The 20,360-nt window shown below is 29.7% G+C and overlaps 1 protein-coding gene across 2 annotated transcripts in view; it reads right to left on the bottom strand.

The window, feature by feature from the left end:
• Utx (Utx histone demethylase) overlaps window positions 1–20,360 on the bottom strand; it is a 201,762-nt gene that overhangs the window by 124,360 nt on the left and 57,042 nt on the right. Inside the window, exon 1 of one of the 2 annotated variants that reach the window (XM_067050106.1) lies at window positions 7,619–7,781. The exons of the other annotated variant lie outside the window; for it this stretch is intronic. The gene's annotated coding sequence lies outside the window, so the exon portion shown is untranslated. Of the gene's footprint in view, window positions 1–7,618; window positions 7,782–20,360 lie in introns of those variants that run through there. 2 annotated transcript variants of the gene reach the window in all.

The following is a 20,360-nucleotide window of genomic DNA, read 5'->3' as shown; positions in this document are numbered from 1 at the left end:
CAAGGGGTTAAAATATTATCAATAATTCTAGATTAATCTTATCTCGTTAGACAAATAGAAAGCAAACATTTGAGTTAGGTAAAATATTTACTGAAAAAAAAGAAGATAATACTTAACTGCTATAATAAAGGAAAGTAGCTGATAATCCCTCATCAGAGAAATATAGTAATTTCATTGTGTATAATAAATAGAAAAAATCAAAACATACAAAACTATATTTCATTATTTCAACATTAACAACATACTTATCAATCAAACTGAACACAATCAAACCTCAAATAAGGCCAATTCAAATCATTACAGATCAAATTAAATCAGCATAAGTAAAACCTCACATTAAACACTGCTGACTAAAGGACTAACATAGCGTTAACTAAATGAGTTACATAATGATTGAATAAAACAAATAGATTTAGCATTAGTTATTGATAAAAAATAATTAATAATTAAGTTATAAGTTTAATAGTGAAGCATAAGCATCTCATGTAGAAAGTATATTCATCCAACTACATATCTCTCAATTTTTATATAAATATCAACCCAATTAGGAGTAACTAAATTAAATTTTTTAACGGTTTAAAGTTTTTTTTGTTAACTACATATTTTCTAAAAAACAAATATGAATCTTAAATAAAAACTGGTCATGCAATAGGAAACGCCTTCCATGAATTAATTTTTAGACTGAACATTTATGAAGGAGGAATTCAAATTAATTTGGCGAAATTGTGAGGAAACAAAGGCCATTATTCAGATTAATTAATGAAACTAGATCATACCAGGTAATGTTTTATTAATGGTATGAAAAATTGAATCGTGGGCTAGAATAACGTAGGATGTTTTAATTTTTAAATTGTGCAGAGCAGTGATGTATTTTGTGTCGTAATGAAAAAAAATTCCACATTACCGATGAGATACCTAAAATTTTGAGCTTTAATCTCCATTATCAGAAAACGGTTTAGTTTACATAAATCTATGAATAAAAGAAAAGTTTTAAATTTCAAGTAGGTGTAGCTTGACATTTTTTTATTTAATTAGTAGAAATTAAATTAATTAAATTTGGGACTTATAAGAGTCTTTACAAGACTTATAAGATAGCGTATCACGACAAAAATGCACCAAAACGGGCATGTTTTTGCAACCTTTACGTTACAAATATCTCATTGTCTCACTTAACTATATATACGATATTAAATTGAAATGTCTTAATTTTTGTAACAAACAACGGTTTGACCTAAATTTATTATAATATTTGAAAAAATAATGGCCAATTTTTTTTTAAGTTGTGCAATTATTAAAGCAAAGCAGTGATTTGAGCCTTTGAATGCAAAAGCGGTTTAGGTTAAAATTGGGCTTTGATAAATTTATCATAAATACTTAACTATTTAAAAGAATTTGAATTCAATACACTCATTAATTAATGAATTTTATATGTATAAATGTGATGAGAACTGAATGACTTACACCAATTTTGCACGTCAGCTCACATTGTCTAAAATGAAAAATTGACTAAAAATTAAAATTATAATTATATTATTTGTAAGCGAGACAAAGCAAGTTTAGGTACGAAGGCCTCAAAAATACATTACAATTATTGAATGGGATTCCAGCAGTGTCAAAAGAGTCTGCCACGTACTACAACACTACACGCAGGAGTAGTTAATTTGTGGAGTTGTCTTTTGTAGTCGAAATGCAAAATGTAACCACAGGCTTTTGATTAATGCTATATTACAATGATCCTCAACGGAGAAGAGAAGAAAGCAAACAAAGAATACACCCCTTTTTCAGAGTTCAAGGTTGTCCTAGGAGTCCTATTTGGGAACACGAACTACGTGCGAGATGGGAACTGGGTGTGGGAACCCCGTAGAGGGGAGGGGTTGACTTGCCGGGGTTCCAGTTGCTTCCAGAAGGGACTGTACCTCAACATCTACCTGAACGAACCCTAGGGCCCAAACACAGGTGGCCCTTCTTCTATATTCTACTGCTTTTTATTTAGTTCACCACTCAACTACTGCACAAACCTTCTTCTAATATTAATCTCAACTTCCATTATGTTGAGTTCTAGTAGTGTACTACCTAAAATAACTCAACATACGTCCTGTGATGTGGCACAATAGAAATTTAATCCTCATTTTCATTCTTATAAGCAAAAAACAAATGGAAAAAAAGGTCGGAATATATCAGCAGTAGCATGAGAGATATAACTTTAAATGATCTTAAATTTTTTAACACGCTTGTAACCGAAATAGCTGTTATTGCATACCTAAATATTAAGTTCCTCTCTCGACCTGAATACTTTTGCACTTAACGGCTCAAATAACTTAATATTTATCATTAATATCAGAATAAAACAGGCTGGAGAGTTTAATTATATTAAACCCTACAATATATATTTGTTTTTAAGAGTCTGATAAATAGTTTTTAATTGAGAAATAAGAAAATTTAACTATATTTACAAATATATAGTAATCTAAAATAAGTATAAAAAATAAATAAAAATGGCTATAAATAAATAAAATACCGAAAAAAATTAAAATATTAAAAAAGAATTAAAGATTGAATTATAATAGAATAATTCGATTATACATATTCATACTAATGCCAGATACGTAAACTCAGCTTAAGGAACTCCGAACCAAGCTTTATTCTTCCACGTGTTGAATATACTAGTAATAGTCAAGTGGTTGCCTAATTTTTTTTTAACAATAATCCTTTCATCCAACAATTTAAGAGCATTCAAAATCAATCTAATCTGCAGGCTGAAATGAAATGAAAGTTGGCACTACTAAATAAGTGATATACTGACCACACCTTAATCATTTTCTCCTCATATTAATTTTTTAAATCACGATTACAAACAACCCTTTTAGGCCTTAATCATTAGCACATGCTATACACATATAGCATATTTCTGGTTAATGTTATATTTTAGCAACATATCGGCAATACGAATTTTTTTTTCTTCTAAGCTATCGAAATACTACGAATTCCAACGCATGAGCTTATCATAAACCACTATCCTGATAAGTTGCTCTTGATATGATAAAACAGACTCACTCAATTCATTAAGCAAATACACGGGGGGGCAACACTTGATGCATTAGCTAGGTTATATAACACAAAGTAAATGGGCGCCCACATGCACGATAAGGCTCTGTGCCGTACGTGCGCACGATACCGTAGTTATCTTACTATGACGAATATCTAAAGAGTGATGCATCGATAATATTTTGACAATAAATTCTTTAATGATTAATTCGAATGCTAGCGATTAGTAATACCAATAAATCCTCACTTCATACATTATAATCGAAATGAAAATATGAACCAAGATCTCATTTCTCGTATTTATATTTTTACTTGTTAATCCATATTTTATCCCATAGGAGGGTATGAAAACAAAAGAATGAAAAACAAGATCTCAAGAGATCATTCATATTCTTATAAAAAAATTACAATATTGCAAAAATTTATGAAAAACGAGACGATACTAAGTTGCGCAAGCTATGCAGAATGTTTAACTATAAATAAAATGAAAAAAATTCAAGTTGAGAAGTAAAAGAAATATCACATGCTTTTTAATTTGCTAAAAGAATATTTCAAAAGAGAAAAAATAATTTTATTTTATATAGATGTTATAAGTACAAAACTATGTATCAAAAATTATAAATTGTTCAATATAAATTGGGGCGTGTCCTATATGCATCTTTCTGGAGACTGAAGACAGTTTTTATACTAACAAAAAAATAAACTTTATGCAGTAATTTTTTAAATATTGAGTACACAGAACACTGATAAACACGATTTGGATATGTAAAATTTTGATTTTAACAGGCTAGGTTGAACAATTAATTGACAGTATTTAGTTCGCTCAAATATTTTTTTAGTTAGATAATTTTAATTGGAATTTCGCTCTGAACGTTTTCGTTTTCACTTTTCAAGGAAATCATCTAATTAGAGAATATAGCAAATACAAAAAAACAAAACAACACAGAAAACATTTTATGAAAGTAAAAACAAGTATGGAAAGATGAACACTGCTCTACACGGTGATAAACGGTTTGATAAGACGGAGGACAGCCACCTGCGCGGACGTTCACTCTTGCGTAATGGCCAGTGTTTAACTGGACGTAAAAAAAATTATGGTTTCTCACAAAGATATCCTGAAGATATTGGATACAGAGAAAAAAAAACTGCTATTTCATTATAAAACTTTAGTGATCCATAATTTTCATAAAACGTTTTGTTAATCTTTCAATCTTGTATCTTTTTAATTTTTTGTTTTTATACATCTGCAATAAAATAAAACGTGTATGTTGAAGAGAACCCTGAAGACGAACCAGTACTCCAAAACGTAGGTCGTTTATAAATTATAAACCTAGTGAACTAGATACCTATTCGCCAAAATATTCTTACTTGTTTTCAGAGAGGGAATCAAAATTGTAATTTCTCTATCTTCTTGTACATTTTTAAATTTTTTCTATTTTTTTTGTTTAACTCATAGGTCAATATTCATATGATATCGTTACACTGTTTTAAACTAAATATGTTTATCCATTTAAAATATAATTCAATATCAATTATTTAGATATATTTTTGTAATTATTTTTCACTAAATCCTGAAGATTTTTTACCGGAGAAGTTAAGAAAAATTTGAATACAATACAATATTTTTCCCCTTCTACTCGAACTATGTTATACTGAAAAAAATGATTAGATAGCCATGACTGTGCGATACCACTTTCTCTCCTCTATTAGGAAAGACATGTTAAATGAAGGAACGAAATAAATTCATAAATAAAATTAGGTCAAATTTGACGTTTGACAGGGAATCTGTCACCTTCAAATTAAATTAACATCTTTTTCTAAATCCGAATAGAATTAACGATACTGTTATACATGTTCCTATTAAATGCCAAGACAGGTGTGATGTCTCTTAGTTCCGAAAATAAACAGAGTCAGTGACACGAGAGGGAACAAATAAACACTTGGGAAAGGTACAAACCGTACCAGTAGTAAACAGTTTCCCGTTACATACCTCAGAGGAAAGGGAGGGAAAAAAAAGTCAAAAGAGGGAAGATATAAAGTTTAAAAACAGGAGATGATAAAGAAGAGATTGGAAGAGGCTTGTAAACAATCTATTAATACAACGGAATCAGGTTAGGGATTCGATGGTGGAGGGTGGGGTTCAATGGGTGCGTTGCACTTTCTCGCCTCTCTACGAACTTTATTAATTTTGGCCACTTTTAAGCAGTGACTAATGTGACAACTAAATTAAAAATTATAAATAAGGTAATTAATTTCTATAAATTACCCTGAAAGTTAGTATATTAATAATGGAAAAAATGACATGTTTCAAAGCTATTCGGGTTATTTATATTTTGAGCATGATTTCACTTTTAATAATTTTAATACATAAATATAAAAATAAAATAAAACATTTTACGAAAGTAAAAACAAGTACAGAAGTTTGTATGAAGTGGTCTGCTGTATACGGAAAAATTAGTGTATTAATAAAGGAAGAAATAACTCCCCTTCTACTTAGAGATTCTTATCAATTTTTCGTCTTTGAACCTTTATATATTACTGTAGTATTTTTTTATTTTATTTTTTGATCAATTATAATTACTAATAACTCATTATTTTTAACATTTAACTTCTTAATATTACAAATATAAAATTCAAATAAAAAAAAAATTAAAACTCTACGAAATTTTACATTTATTGGCTTAGATCATTACTAATAATATCTTATCTCGAACAGAAGATAACAATGATAAGTATATTTTTATCTATTTTTAAATTTATCTAACTTTTATAATATCGCCAACTCTATCATAGTTTGGAAAACAAAGATAATAAAATGATAACCAACTTGTTGGCCCTTAAAAAGATGTTCAAGTTTTGCAACAAATTCTGAAGCTAAAATACAAATGGTGGGTGGGAGGGGTAGAAAGCAAATTGTTTTTTAATTAAATAAATAGTAATATTGTGGGGAAGAAAAATCATAATTTGAATTATAATAATGCAATTTTTTTTTTTTTTTTTTTTTTTTTTTTTTATAACTAGCTGAATAATCTTAATAATGATCTAAAAAATTAAAGTATAATTTGAAGCTCGATAATAATATCGAAAGGGACATCGTATTATTTCGTTATTGTTTTTTATTTAAAATAAACCAAAGAAATGAATTATTTAATTTAATCCAATAATTTCGTCATGAGATAAAAACAAGAGTAAATAACATTTGTCAGGCTTATAAAATTTTAAATACAAATGTGTGTTTCCAAAGAAACGAGTTAAATGTTAAACATCAAATTTTGGATTAAAACTTTTTTAAAATTAAAATAGATTTATTTGATAAAAATGTTAAATTTATTGATTTGCAGAACACCATGATCCGTTAGATATCTTTACAGTACTTTATGTTAGTAAAAGTTTAATAAGAAGTTATACTAAAAAGTTACATAATATATACCCAAAACATGCATGGATATATTACTGACGATAAAACGCGAAACTTGAGAGCTTGTTCTGGAACATTCGATTAAATATCGACCAAATTATCGATTAACTAAAAGACTTGCAAAAGATTCATCAAACAACTAAGAGCTTCTGTTTTGAGCCCAACTAAATCAATGTTTCTCGAACGAGTTCCCCACACTAACAAAGGATGTTTGAACAGGCATGCGTAATGGTTAGGTAGCATTTCCTCTGCTTCGTTCGTCCGCAGGCTATTCAGAAACAGACGAGAAACTTCTATAATTATTAAATGAGTATGGAAACTTCGCCATAACATAGGCATTTTTCATGCCTCTTCAAGAGCTTACAATACAAAGAGTACTAATTCGAAACTATTTTAATGGTAAAAATAAATTAAGGATGCTGTTAAAAAAAAAGTAGGAGCTGTATTATTTTTATAAAAACGTTAAATATTTAACAAATTAAAAAATTGGGAAATATTCATGCTTGTCATAAACATTAAATTATACGGAAAAGAAAAATTTGATGAGGACAAAGAAAGCAACAAGCATCACTAAGCCTGAAAGGTGGTAAACAAACAGAAATATTCCTAAAACGTGTTTCAGAACATTATGGAATTATTATAATTATCAACTACAAGACATAAATATTTCCTTCCAAACTTAAAATAGTATTATCGACCTATGACTCTATAATTCATATAGAAAATCAAACAAACATACTAAATCATTGAACGATCATATTATATTACTGATTTTAAAATGTGTATATCATCAATTAAAATGCGGACGGTAGAATGAAATTGATGTTGACAGTTAACAAAAATATATAAGAGAATCAATTTTAAATAAATATTAATAATTACCTGTTGTTAAAGATAAAATAAAATTTTTTAGGGTTATAATCCAGAATGAAAAAAAAATAGCTTTGATAGTGAGGTGTATTGTTGTATACATTTATTTGTTTTATTTTATTTTTTTAAATATATTCGTATTAATAAAATGAGGTTTAATTAATTTTATTAATTATTTCCAATTCAGTATAGTTCAGGGTGGAAATTACGACATAATATAGAAAATAATAATAATAATAAACAAACAAAAAAAATAAAAAACATAATAAACAATTAAGGACTAACCATTTTACTCAAGTTGTCCCTTCAGTATTGTGAAATAAATATAATGAGTGAGATCCAAGTATCCAAAAGGTGGTATTGATATATATATATAGTGGACTAAAACACTGACTACACACTAATACACGAAGCTAGAACACAATCGGTGGGGGAACGGAGACTGACTGAAGTATAAAACACCCTGACTGAGGGAGAGGGGTGGGGGAACCGTGTGTACTAGCCGTCCTGCTCACATCGACCCCAGTCGATATCGCACCCCCTGTGTTCGGGTCTACGTGCCAACCCCCGCGTAGCCCTTCCTTCGGGCTTTGTCTTGTCTAGGGGGAATATGGAAGGAGTTCCACGCCAGGTCTTTGGCTATTGTAGAACTATTAGCATCCGTCAGAGGAACCAAAGAAAAAAATATACTCACGCATAATGTTTACAGTTCAAGATTTTCAATAACCCATTATAAATGATTAAAATATATATATATAAGATTAGACAACAGTTCGAAGACAAATAGTTTAAGAAGAATTATTATAATTTGTATAAAGAAGGAATATTCTTTCTTAAAATTGTGGAATACCCACTCTGATAGTTGGTTCTATAATTGAGGATCATTCCATCACAAATCAATATATTCTCTTTCCAAAAATTAAGAATTTTGAATACTTAAAAATCTACAACTTAGATTTTTCAATCGAAGACATTAGATAATTATTTAAAATATAATAAAGCTCACTAGAAATTAGAATTTAAATTCTAAGTAAAATAAATGCAATGTATACTACAATACACATTAAGATCAAGGGCGATGGCCTTGAAACGCCGTTATTAATTTAATGAGTTCAGGATAAAGGATATTTAACAAGCAAGATATTTTTACTATACCCAACTAGCTTCAAGGTTCTAGTAAGGTTAAATATAATAAAAATAAATGTCGCAGACACAAATCCTCCAATCCCACATCACCACCCTTGAAGAATGGTGCCAAAACTGGAGGATTAAAATAAATTTCAATAAATCCCACCAAATCACATTTATCCTTCGTCGTAAACCCATGACCTCTTGCCCCATAGTATCCTTTAACAATACTTCACTTATTCCTTTCGAACAGATCCGTTACTTAGAACTTCATCTGAACAAACGACTGACATGGAACCACATACAAGACTGAAAAGACAGGAAACTGCTCGTCGATTCCGACATTTACTAGACAAACGGTCCAAACTTCCAATCCATTACAAAAGACTGATCTACATCACTATTATAAGGCCTATCTGGACATACGGAGTTGAGCTTTGGGGCTCCACTAAACAATCAAATTCCTCCCGAATCAGATCCTTACAGTCCAAAATCCTCCTTACTTTGTCACAAATTAAGTCATCCATCAGGACCTCAATGTCCCATATGTTGCCGATTTGGCAAGAACCAGATACCAATCCTTCCATGATAAACTTCCCAACCATCCAAATCCACTTATTTCTAACCTGGCTTCCCCTTCATTACCCAGTAATCCTCCTAGGCGTCTGCAAAGAAGATGACCTCGAGATCTTCTCCACTAGAAATGTTAATGGAGTTCTATCAATGGGTGGATTCTCCACATGTTTATATCATGTCACTATGTATGTATATATTTTATAAAGTTGGACAGTAACAATAAATAAATTATTAAAAAAAAGAAGATATTTTTATTGAATTTTCATTTCTATGGACTTATAATGGTGTAAACTATATCATAGTTACAACTGGACTAGATTTACTGTCTTGGCAGTACTGTCACATTAAAATAGTGGAACTACATGCAGTGGTAGTAAGTTACTGTCAAGCTAACTGTATACTACTTGAAAGTGAACAGTAGCACTACAACCGTCTTACTAACTTTAATTTCCAACATGTGAGAAAAATATTGTCCAATATGTAACAAAAATATATGCTTTGAACGTTTCTGAACTTGTGTTTATTATCACCGTGTGGACAGGACACAGCCACACTGTGTTGTAATGTTGTCACGTAAGTATAAGTGTCACGTACTGCAACGATAGAGAACTGTCACTGAGTAACGAGCCAATAAAGCAATAATAAATAAATCTATAAACTCTATCTATAAAACAATATAGCCTTATAGAGTTTTTATTTTATATTTTTATTATTAGATATTTTACACGAACCTGTATCAAACATTCCATTTATTTTATTTTATTTTTTTTTTTTGCAAGAATTAGATTTATTTATTGATAGATATTACAATCTGCCACACAGTTGTGGGCAATAGGTAATAGTGATGGATGATCTCATACATACTAAAATTTAAAAAAAATAAAAATAAAAAAAAATAAAAAATACAATATGTTTAATTAATGTATTTTATGTATAATAATTAAAAGAGCAATATTTAATCCAATATGTAAATAACCACACATAAAACTGAATTATTAAGATAATGAATAAATTAATAATAAGCAAAAGTCTTTGTGAACCCCAAAATTCGATGCCGACACTAATCACTGTTTTCACACATCTACCAAATGGCAACTCCGTCCATTAAGGGTGCCGGCCAAATCCACAGGATCAGTTTTGTGGTGATCGTCCACCTACGTTTCGATCTAGGATGTCAGATCAGTGCTTATCAACTTTTTAGGAACCCCTACAATCTTACAAGCCCATGTTATTCGCAGCAGCGTCATTAATTTTATTTAGCAGGTGCCGTTCACACAATTCGGTGTTATGCAGTCTGCTAAATCCTCCAGTTAAATCAATTTTCTTAGGTCTGAATACTATATATATATATTCGTTACTCACAAGTGGAAGAGGCCAGTTTTAAAAATTCTAGCTTGTAAGTTTCTGCACAGAAGGTACGAGGAGCTAAGCTATTTCGAGACAGAAAAATTACAAGCGTTTCCCGCCTTTCAGTCCTCATTAATTTAGTTTTTTCAAGTTAACTACAAGGCATACTTAACATAAGTAAAGAACAAATTTGTTTTGAAACCTATTAATATAAATAGTCACAGTATAAAAATGTTTGAATTATATGCTAAAATTATACATTTTTTCCCCCTTATATAGCTTCTTTTTTTTCTAGCATTCTATCATTCTTTGCATATGTGTATATATTTTCCATTATTTTTAATTCTACAACTTTTTCTCTTTTTCGAACATGACTTTTTTTTTTACTTTAATAAAAATGAAAAAGGCTTATAATCAGCAATATAAAAAATAAATAACATTTTAAATACAGCAAAAATATATATACATGTTGGTCCAGAATTATATTCAATTAAAATTCTAAATAGCATTCTACATACATGCATACAAGATAATAAAAATAAATACATTAAGCTGAAAGTAATAAATATAAAAGCGATAGTTATAAAAAGATATGAATATAAAGAAAAAAAAGTAAATATATATATAAATGATAATAGTAAATAATTAATAATAAGATTGAATAAAAACAAAGAAGATATCGTGGTACAGCGACAAAAGACTGCAGTGCCATACGAATCACCATATTATGCTCATGAATTTCCATAAAAGTCTCGATATCTGTTACCATCACATAACAAGTTACAATCTTACAAGTTACTTAATAACGTTATTAAGAGCTGATTGGCCGTTAAGTGTAACCATAATTTATAAATACAAGAGCCCGGTGTTGTGCTATTTTTTAACCTTGTCATTGTGAAGTACCCACCACGCCAGTAATTGGCCTGTCATTGGCAAACAGCAGGTGATAGCATGTAATGTGTACACAGCGTCCACCGGCCGATATTGCAAATAGCAGATAGGCTTTGACGTCTCACTAGTCCAGTCATATCTAAATGGGACTAGTACAGGTACTAGTCTTATCTACTCCTCGGATGTCAATAATTTAGATAATGTTTCATCATTTAAAATAATGAATACAAAAAAAACTTTATAACAAAACTAAATCCTACTAATATTTCAATTCTATAACACTTTTACCTAGAAGGTTTTGGAGAAGATTTGGAACATAAGCTGATTTATTATTTTTAGGGTACATATTACGAATTTAAACTTTGGGACGATATTTTTTTCTACCACAAACCATTAACCGAACTGTTTTTTTTTTTTACAAGGTCAACCTCTACTAAATTAAATTAGATTGAATTCTCAACACTTTTATTCTATAATGTTTTTTGTTCGGGTAAACCGCTCTTTGTTTACTGGATACGAGTCAAAATAGAACCCAACGGTGAAAAGTCATGAAAATTTGCTCATTAAGGATTTTTAGGGTACACGATTTCAAAAATTCCCAAAATTAAAAGAAAAAATATCTTTCATAATAACCAGAAAACCGGAATTGTTCCATCATCATAGTATGCTAAATTAAAAAAAAATAAAGGAAAAGGTAGTCGGATTCTGAAGTATTTTAAAGATTTCTTTTAAAAAATAAATATAAATTAATTAATAAAGTCCTGAAAACTACTATTTTGATAAATAATATTGGGGTCGTTATTATGAATTTAAACTATGTGACCTCCATTTTTTTTTTTTTTTTTTTTTGTGAAGTGTTAATTGCTGACCGTAGATTCATTGTGAGGAAAAGATTGGAGGTGCAATAAACACTAAAATCATATTTGTTTGAGTCAACGTTTCAGCCTAAATTTCAGGCCTTCATGAGGACTGAAAACAAAAACAGGATAACTAAACAAGATAGTGAAAACGATATTTAAAACAACGAAACAGTTTCAAAAGAAATTAACAAGAAAACAGTTACACTAAAATAAGATATATATAATTTTGTAAAAAATTTCTAACAAATTTTTATAATTAAAATTCTTATAAATAAAATATAAATTCAAACTTCATACCTTTACAATATAACATAAAGGTCTAAGGTTCAACATAGTTGTAATTCGTTATAAGGACTCCAATATAAATGAGCCGTTTTCAGGGCAACTCAAAAAGATTTTTAATTTGCTTTTTATAAACTTTGTAAAAAAAAAAAAAAGGTCAAAGTGTTAAAATTTGCGGGCAAGGTCCCGAAAACATAAAATAGCAATTTTTAAAGCTTTTCATCTAGATCTCTTCCAAAACGATAACTCAGGAAAAAATTTTAAGGAATTTAAAAACTCCTGCTTTATTTACCATGAGTTGAAAAAAAATTGCAAGAAAAACGAAAAATGATTATTTTTTTTTTTCAGGGATAACTTGGTAACAATGTAGGAATGCATTATTAGCAACCGAAAAAACATAAATGAGGTAATTTCCCGAACCTCTCAAAAACTTACACACCGAGATTGTTTCTGCTCCCTCGTCGGCTGAACTATAAACAACAATATTATTCCCCCAGTCAAAGAAGGCAGGCAGAGTCGAGTCGTGACTATTAGAGCTACAATACGATAGTCATGGCTAATAATAAAGCATGATACTATCATAGCAATCTATTCATATTGCAGTGATATATTATTTAGTTATTGTAGGACCCTGTAAGTCATTAGGAGTATTCATGATCTTTAGTTTAACATGTTAAAGCGTGTTGAATGGAGAAATATTTCCTTATTTTCCCATGTTAAAAGATATGTTAAATGGATAATGACGTCATGCAACAGACCAGATGAGCTCTACATCGTCATGTTAGGTTACTTGCACGTAGTTTGTGTTTTGATTGTTTTGGACTTTTTTAAACAAGATAATCAGTAGCCAAATTTTCACATTTCTACTTTTCATTTACTTTAGGCATGTTGTAATAAATTACTGTAATCAAAACTTATAAGTAAACAATAACAAAAAGTTTTGGAGGGAAAGGTTACTAAACAAGTTACTAAAAAAATCCGCTTGGAGCTCTCATGCATTAAACATTTAACATTACTTTAAATAGGGCTGCTCATAATCCTATATTAATAACATTTAAAACGGTAAAACATTTTACTTTTAACACAATATCATGAATACCCCTACTTATTAAAGTACCTAAAACGTCAACCGAGTACAGCGCAACTTATTATTACTTCCACTATATTCTATATATGGAATATAGAGTAAGGAGTAAGAGTAAGTATTGTGATGTCAGTACTTTCAGTGCAAAATTTCGAATTCAAGTTTTCGACGAAGTGTCGATTTTACCTTTTTTTAGGTTTTTCTCAGTAATAGCTTTCACGATTTTGATTAAACTCTGTAAACAAATGTACAATTGTGAGGCCTTTAATATCAGATTGATCTTATCATTCTGACAAGACTTAAATGCAGAGTTTTCAAAAAATCTTCCTCAAAAGAGTCATTCATTTTGTATATTTGGAATAAATAACCAGTTGTCATTGTAAGTAGTAATAATCTATGAATTAATATAAAATAATGAATAATTAAAGTAGAAAATAGTAAATTTAGAGATAGGAGTTCGCATTGAGAGTTGAGAAAAGTTGAGACTGCCTCATCTCCAATCGCATTCAGGGCCTTCATTTTGTTTTGTTAAAATTTCGTATTTAAGCAGAAAAGCTTATTATTATTAGTTATTCTCATCTTTAGCAACTATTAAAAAATTAAATAACGCTCTTGTTAGTAGCAATAAACAATGGATAAATATAAATATAAAATATGAAAGAAATTGATAATTAACTGAAGGAAAAAAAATAAATGTTTTCCTATTTCCATGGTTGTTATGCCAACAGACAGATTATACTTTCACAAATCTATATATGAAATACATTTTCATCCTGAGTAATAAATAAATAACTGTTTTGAACATGCAACTAGTTTCATCTCAAAGTAGACCGGTAAGTGAAAGTTAAGTGATGTGCGCACCGCACCAAACCTTATATGAATCGTTCAATTAAGAATTACTTAGAAATCCTTTATATATAGATTTCTTGTTAGATGCATAACTACCAAAGTTAAGGTTAAAATTGAACAGTAATTCAAGGTTATTGAACTTCATTTGAGAATAAAATTACTTACACCAGGTGGAAGAAAAGCAACAAATAATATTTTATTACATTTACTAATAATTTTCAAAATAATGTTTGAACCGTCCCATCCTCCAACTTCCAGCAAAATCGGGCAAGCCGTTTTCGAAATAGAACTAAGTCATGCAAAGTAAAAGAGAGTATATGTAAACGAAAGTAGGTGTTCAATACTGATAATAAATTATTATAAACAAATCCCTAACTATCTTCCATCTTTGGCAAAATTTTAATTATAAAATTAATTTAATAATTTTATATGGAACCTAATAGTTATCAACTGGCATAATCACTGACATTTCATCAAAGTTATATTAATAGTAGGAGCTTTATGCCAGGACAAAAAATTTTATTACAGAAAAACCGAAACGAAACTAAATTTGTTCCTTACCGTATAAATTGCAAAATACAAGTGAAAATCATCGATTCTGAAGAAATCTTTTTTTTTTTTTGCTATCTACAGGAAAAAAAATTCCCTACCTTCGGTTGGTAAGAAACATTATAACAGATGGATTGTCTTTGATCATTCTGAAATAACAAATTATGAATTTATACGTAGTTGGTGATTTTGAAAAATATGAGACATTACCTTAAACCTGGAATTTCTTCCCATAATTTAATTATTTCTTAATTATTAAATATTTCTTTAAAAATACATATTTCCTAAAAATTTGTTCAAAAATCTTTGAAATATAAACTAAAAAATTCAGTGAAGCCATACATTTCAATTCACTAGAATGTCAGATACTAAGCAGGGCCCTGTTTCTTAATGAAAGCTAATAGTATTAGTTCAAAATACAAGCATAAAAGCAACGTGTTAATTATACACTAATACTTTTTTTTTCACAATAGGGAGAACTATTAGTGATATTACAGGAGTTCTAAAGTACAAGTCAGTGTAATTGTATTAAGTTAAATCTACAAGACTAATAATATTAGTTTGTACTTTATTATGAAACAGGGCCCAACTGTCTCATATTTATAACTTAACTATCTAAATCGGCTTTATAAATTTATTCTGATGTTACAACCGATTTATCAAATTAAAATAAAATTTTTAAACTATTGTAAAATTTTTTGTATAAATGCCTCGAATAAATCGTAGTCGACTGACTTGAAGCTGTTTCATTTAATGTAATTAAAATTAATAAAATTGTGAAGAAACTGGATTTCATATTTTGCTACATCTAATACAATATTTTAATATTATCAAAATTAATACGAAATAGAAAATTGATATTTTATTTAAGGTTCAAATCAATTGTGTATTAACTAATTAATTTTATGCTAAAAACTAGATTTATAATAACTGTAAGCAAAACGGATAATTTTACGAGCTAGAAATGTAATTGCTTACCTGGAAATGTAAACTAATATTCCATGTTTATCATAATATTACTGAATTGCAACTCAAGTTTGTAGAATAAACATTCTGGAAACACATAACATCCCTAGGGTATGAGTTATGAACAGTAAGATTCAGGAATGATTCCTTTAATTAAATTAACATTACTGGAATGCAAATATAAACTTCATTGCATTTAATTAAGTTTTACTATTTATATAATTTAATAGTCATTAACTTGACAACATATTCTACCCCATTGCCTTAAACAGAAATGAACTATGTATAAATGCTTATGTCATATTTAAACAAATCACACGTTTAATATTCTCATTACATTCAATACCAAAATAAATATTAAAATAGTTGGATTTAAAACTAAAAAAATTAACCATAATTTAGGGAAAAAAAAAACAACGTAAATTAAAACTGATTTATTTTTTCATAAATGCTTAAGGTTGGACCTCCCCCCCCCCAAAAAAGTCAATTTTCTAATACCGTTTTAATTCATATTTAATTAATTAAATTTAAGGGTGTTAAGAGCTCAATTAAAACTAACGACCTGCTTCAGTCGTCCAAATGTAGCGTAAAATACCTCCTAAACCAATGAGGATTTTCGGTACAATTCAAAAATCTAATTATCTTTTCGAAAATACGAAAATAATGACTTATATTTTAGTAATAGTTAATTACTAATGTTTTAATCAAAAATACTTATCTCTTGATCAGAAACACTATTATAAAAATGAAAATTCAATAAAAATATCCTTCTTTTTTTTAATAATTTATTTATTGTTATTTACAACTGTATACACATATATACAAGTAAATTTGCTGTAGGTGACATAGTGACATGATACAAACATGTGGAGAATCTACCCACTGATGGAACTCCAATAACATTTCTAGAGGAGAAGATCTTGAGGCCATCTTCTTTTCAGACGCTTAGGAGGATTATTAGGTAATGAAGGGGAAGCCAGGTTAGAAACAAGTGGATTTGGGTGGTTGGGAATATATCATGGAAGGATTGGTATCTGGTTCTGGCCAAATCGACAACATATGAGACATTGAAGTCCTGATGGATGACTTGATTCGTGAAAAAGTAAGGATTTTGGACTGTAAGGATTGGATTCGGGAGGAATTTTATGGTTTAGTGGAGCCCCAAAGCTCAACTCCGTATGTCCAGACAGACCTTATAATAGTCATGTAGATCAGTCTTTTTAATGGATTGGCAGTTTAGACCATTTGTCTAGTAAATGTTGTAATAGTCAGAATCGACAAGCAGTCTCCTATCTTATCAGTCTTGTATGAGGATTCCATATCAGTCGTTTGTCCAGATGTAGTCCAAAGTAACGGATCTGTTCGACAGGAATAAGTGGGGTATTATTAAAGGATACTGTAGGGCAACAGGTCATGGGTTTACGACGTAGGGTAAATGTGATTTGGTGGGATTTATTGGAATTAATTTTAATCCTCCAGTTTTGGCACCATTCGTCAAGGCTGGTGATATGGAATTAGAGGGTTTGGGATACAATGTAAGGATCATAGTTCACTGACAATAGACATGTGTCATCGGCTAATGTTAGAGGATAGTGTTAGGATGGGTTGGGATGTCAGCTGTGAAAACTGTATAAAGGGTAGGACCAAGGATACTACCCTGAGGTACACCAGCAGACTGACGGAATAGGGATGAATAAGCGCCATTGTAATTTTCTTGAAATAATCTGTCGGAGAGGTAAGAACGGATAATGAGGAAGTATGTAGGGGGTAGGAATTTGCGGATCTTATATAGCAGTCCTAGGTGCCAGACTCGATCGAAATTCTAAAAATATCTTAGTTGGGAAATTTTATTCTTTCACTATTAAAGAGTTTTGGAGATATTTTGAAAAAACTACGAATAATATTTAAAGGATTCCTTATCCTCCATCGTAGGGGAAATTTAGCCATGGCTTTTATCTTTAAGGGAGGGGGTGGAAAGGTCTACTATTTCGTCATCGCATTTGAGGGGAGTTTTTCTAAAGCTGAGATTAAAGGTCATAGAAAAATGACTTTAGGATGTTCTTTTATCTAGGTGCTTAGATAACTTCCCTTCCCTAAGGACTTTAATCGATTTACAACTAGAAGTAAAATTTATGCCAATAAAAGAAAATATATCGCTACTCTTAGCAATCACTAGATTTGATAGCATAACTTCTTAAGCTTCTTTCCCGACTAGTTCGGACTAGGAGATGACTATCGACCCTTTAGCAAACCGAAGGTCGTTGACATAAGAACACAAACGATAAAGACTAAAGGGAGCTGGTAGGAATGTCACCAGGGCTGCGGGGGTTGTGATGTAACTTGGGGAGGTTCGGGTAGGTCAAGAAACTCCCGCTCTCCCCTCCACAACATATCCGCACCGCTACTCAATCCAGTTGTGTCCCATCTCCCTTTTTCGCAAAATTCTGCTAAAATATACTTTAATGATTTTTTAAAAATTTATTTATTTAATACCAGATCGGCCTGGTGGGCCTTACATGGTTGATGTAACCGTTACATTTTTTTTTTTTTTACAGTTATAGTTTCGTAAAAAAAGACATCCCTAACTATATACAATGTTATAATTAAAATAACAGATAAAAATAATACTTCTTAATAAAAGATAAAAGTAAAATTCATAATAAAAAATAAAAACATTCGTAGACCTAACAAAACAAACAATTGTCCCCTGATAGTAAAAAAAAAAGGTAATTTGAAAAAAAAAGAAATAGAAGCAGCAAAAATAATAGAATAAATAAATATAGACTTTATAACAGAATGTTCTGCAGCAGCCTAGGTTTCAGTCTTCGGGTTGAGGTTGGATTTCCCAAGTTGTCGGTCACTGCTTCTTTAACTCGTTAACTGGGAGTGGAACTACATGAGCCGTTTTTTTTATGTAAGTCTCTATAGACTCCATTTGTAATTCCCGATGCAATTGGCAATTTCTTATAAACCAAGTAGCCTTCACTGAGATTCTTAAGACATTATTGTGAATAGATTGTAATTTTTTCCTTTTCATTGCGGCATATGTCTATTTATATTTAAATTGAGATAGATACTAATGAGGCATACTGCTTAAGTTTATCTAAAGGGGTTACATTTATAGTTTCTATTAAAATAATATGCGTTTTCTTACCAAGAATGGAGTTCGGCCACTTTCAAAATTAACAACCAGATTCGTAATAAAATTTAAAGGACCCAAGTCTAGTCAACATAATTTAAGATGATTCAAATTTAAAAAAAAAAATACTGATTTTATTTTACATATCATTACAAACCTTCAAAACATAATTTAAAAACCTAACTACATAACGAATGAAATTAAAAAACAATTTACTACTCATCTACATTTTGTGTGTGTAAAAGGGATTTGAAGATCGTGATGTTCTGGTGTATATCGTAATAGGTCAATTATGTCCTAGAATTTTGCTGCTGTGATTTGTCTACTGAGCAGTGATGTCAATATAATATTTCCGAACATTCTTCGCCCACACGTGGTAATAAATTTAGGACTTTAAAATTTTCATTCTTATTCATTGATTTCTTATAGAAAATTGTAGACGTTTCATTTCTGATAAAACGCATCCAACATATTTTTAAACAGTTTATTGATTCTCATTTAGAATCTTTATCCTAAAAATTACGTCTTCCAATAATTTTTTTGATACAAAATCTTCTTGTCTCATTTCATGTACGATAAAATTAATACCTTTCCGACATTTTTGATAATATAGTAATAATCTCGGGGGACAAACAATAATTTTTTTAATTTTTTTTTTAATGCCATTTCAACTACGCCGAAATCTCTATCATTTGGTAAACACGAATGTTCCGATATTAAAAATTTGTGATCTATGATTTCCTCTTTATTTTCAACAATTTGGAAAATTTTTTAACCAAACTAAACATATTTTGATTTAAGTATAAATGGACTTTGGCCACTTTCAAAATAAACGGCTATAAATTATTGAACTATCTCCGAAATCTTATGTGTCCAGAATTATCGTATTTACTCGGAATATAAATAATCTCTAATGCTTTATTGATAGATAACTTGAAGTTGTACATGTAAACACGGGCAACCGGAAATAATAGACAAATGGACTAAGGCCACTTTCAAAATAAACGGCTCATATATATAACTTATTTTCTTGCCTGTTAGTGATATGTGGATTTTGAGGATCAGACAAGACAACTATAATGAGACGACGTTTCGTAGCATTAATTGTTAGTCATGTCCAACAATGAAAAAAACACAGTTTTTTAGAAAAAAGAATTTCTTCAACTAATTATTTAGAAAATTATACTCTGTATGTTTTTTACATAATTAGTTGAACAAATTATTTTTTTCTTAAAAACTGTTTTATTAACTGGATCCTCAAAATCATATATATATATTCTCATTTCTGTTTTTTTAATAATAAATAAACGTTTCAAAATTTAATAACTGTATTTACTAACTCTTTGAACATCTCTG

This window comes from Halyomorpha halys, unplaced genomic scaffold, assembly GCF_000696795.3.
Source record: "Halyomorpha halys isolate HHAL.00 unplaced genomic scaffold, Hhal_1.1 Scaffold524.1, whole genome shotgun sequence".
Taxonomy (NCBI): Eukaryota; Metazoa; Arthropoda; class Insecta; order Hemiptera; family Pentatomidae; genus Halyomorpha; species Halyomorpha halys.
Note: the sequence above shows the minus strand (reverse complement) of the source record. Positions and strands in the feature narration are given on the sequence as shown.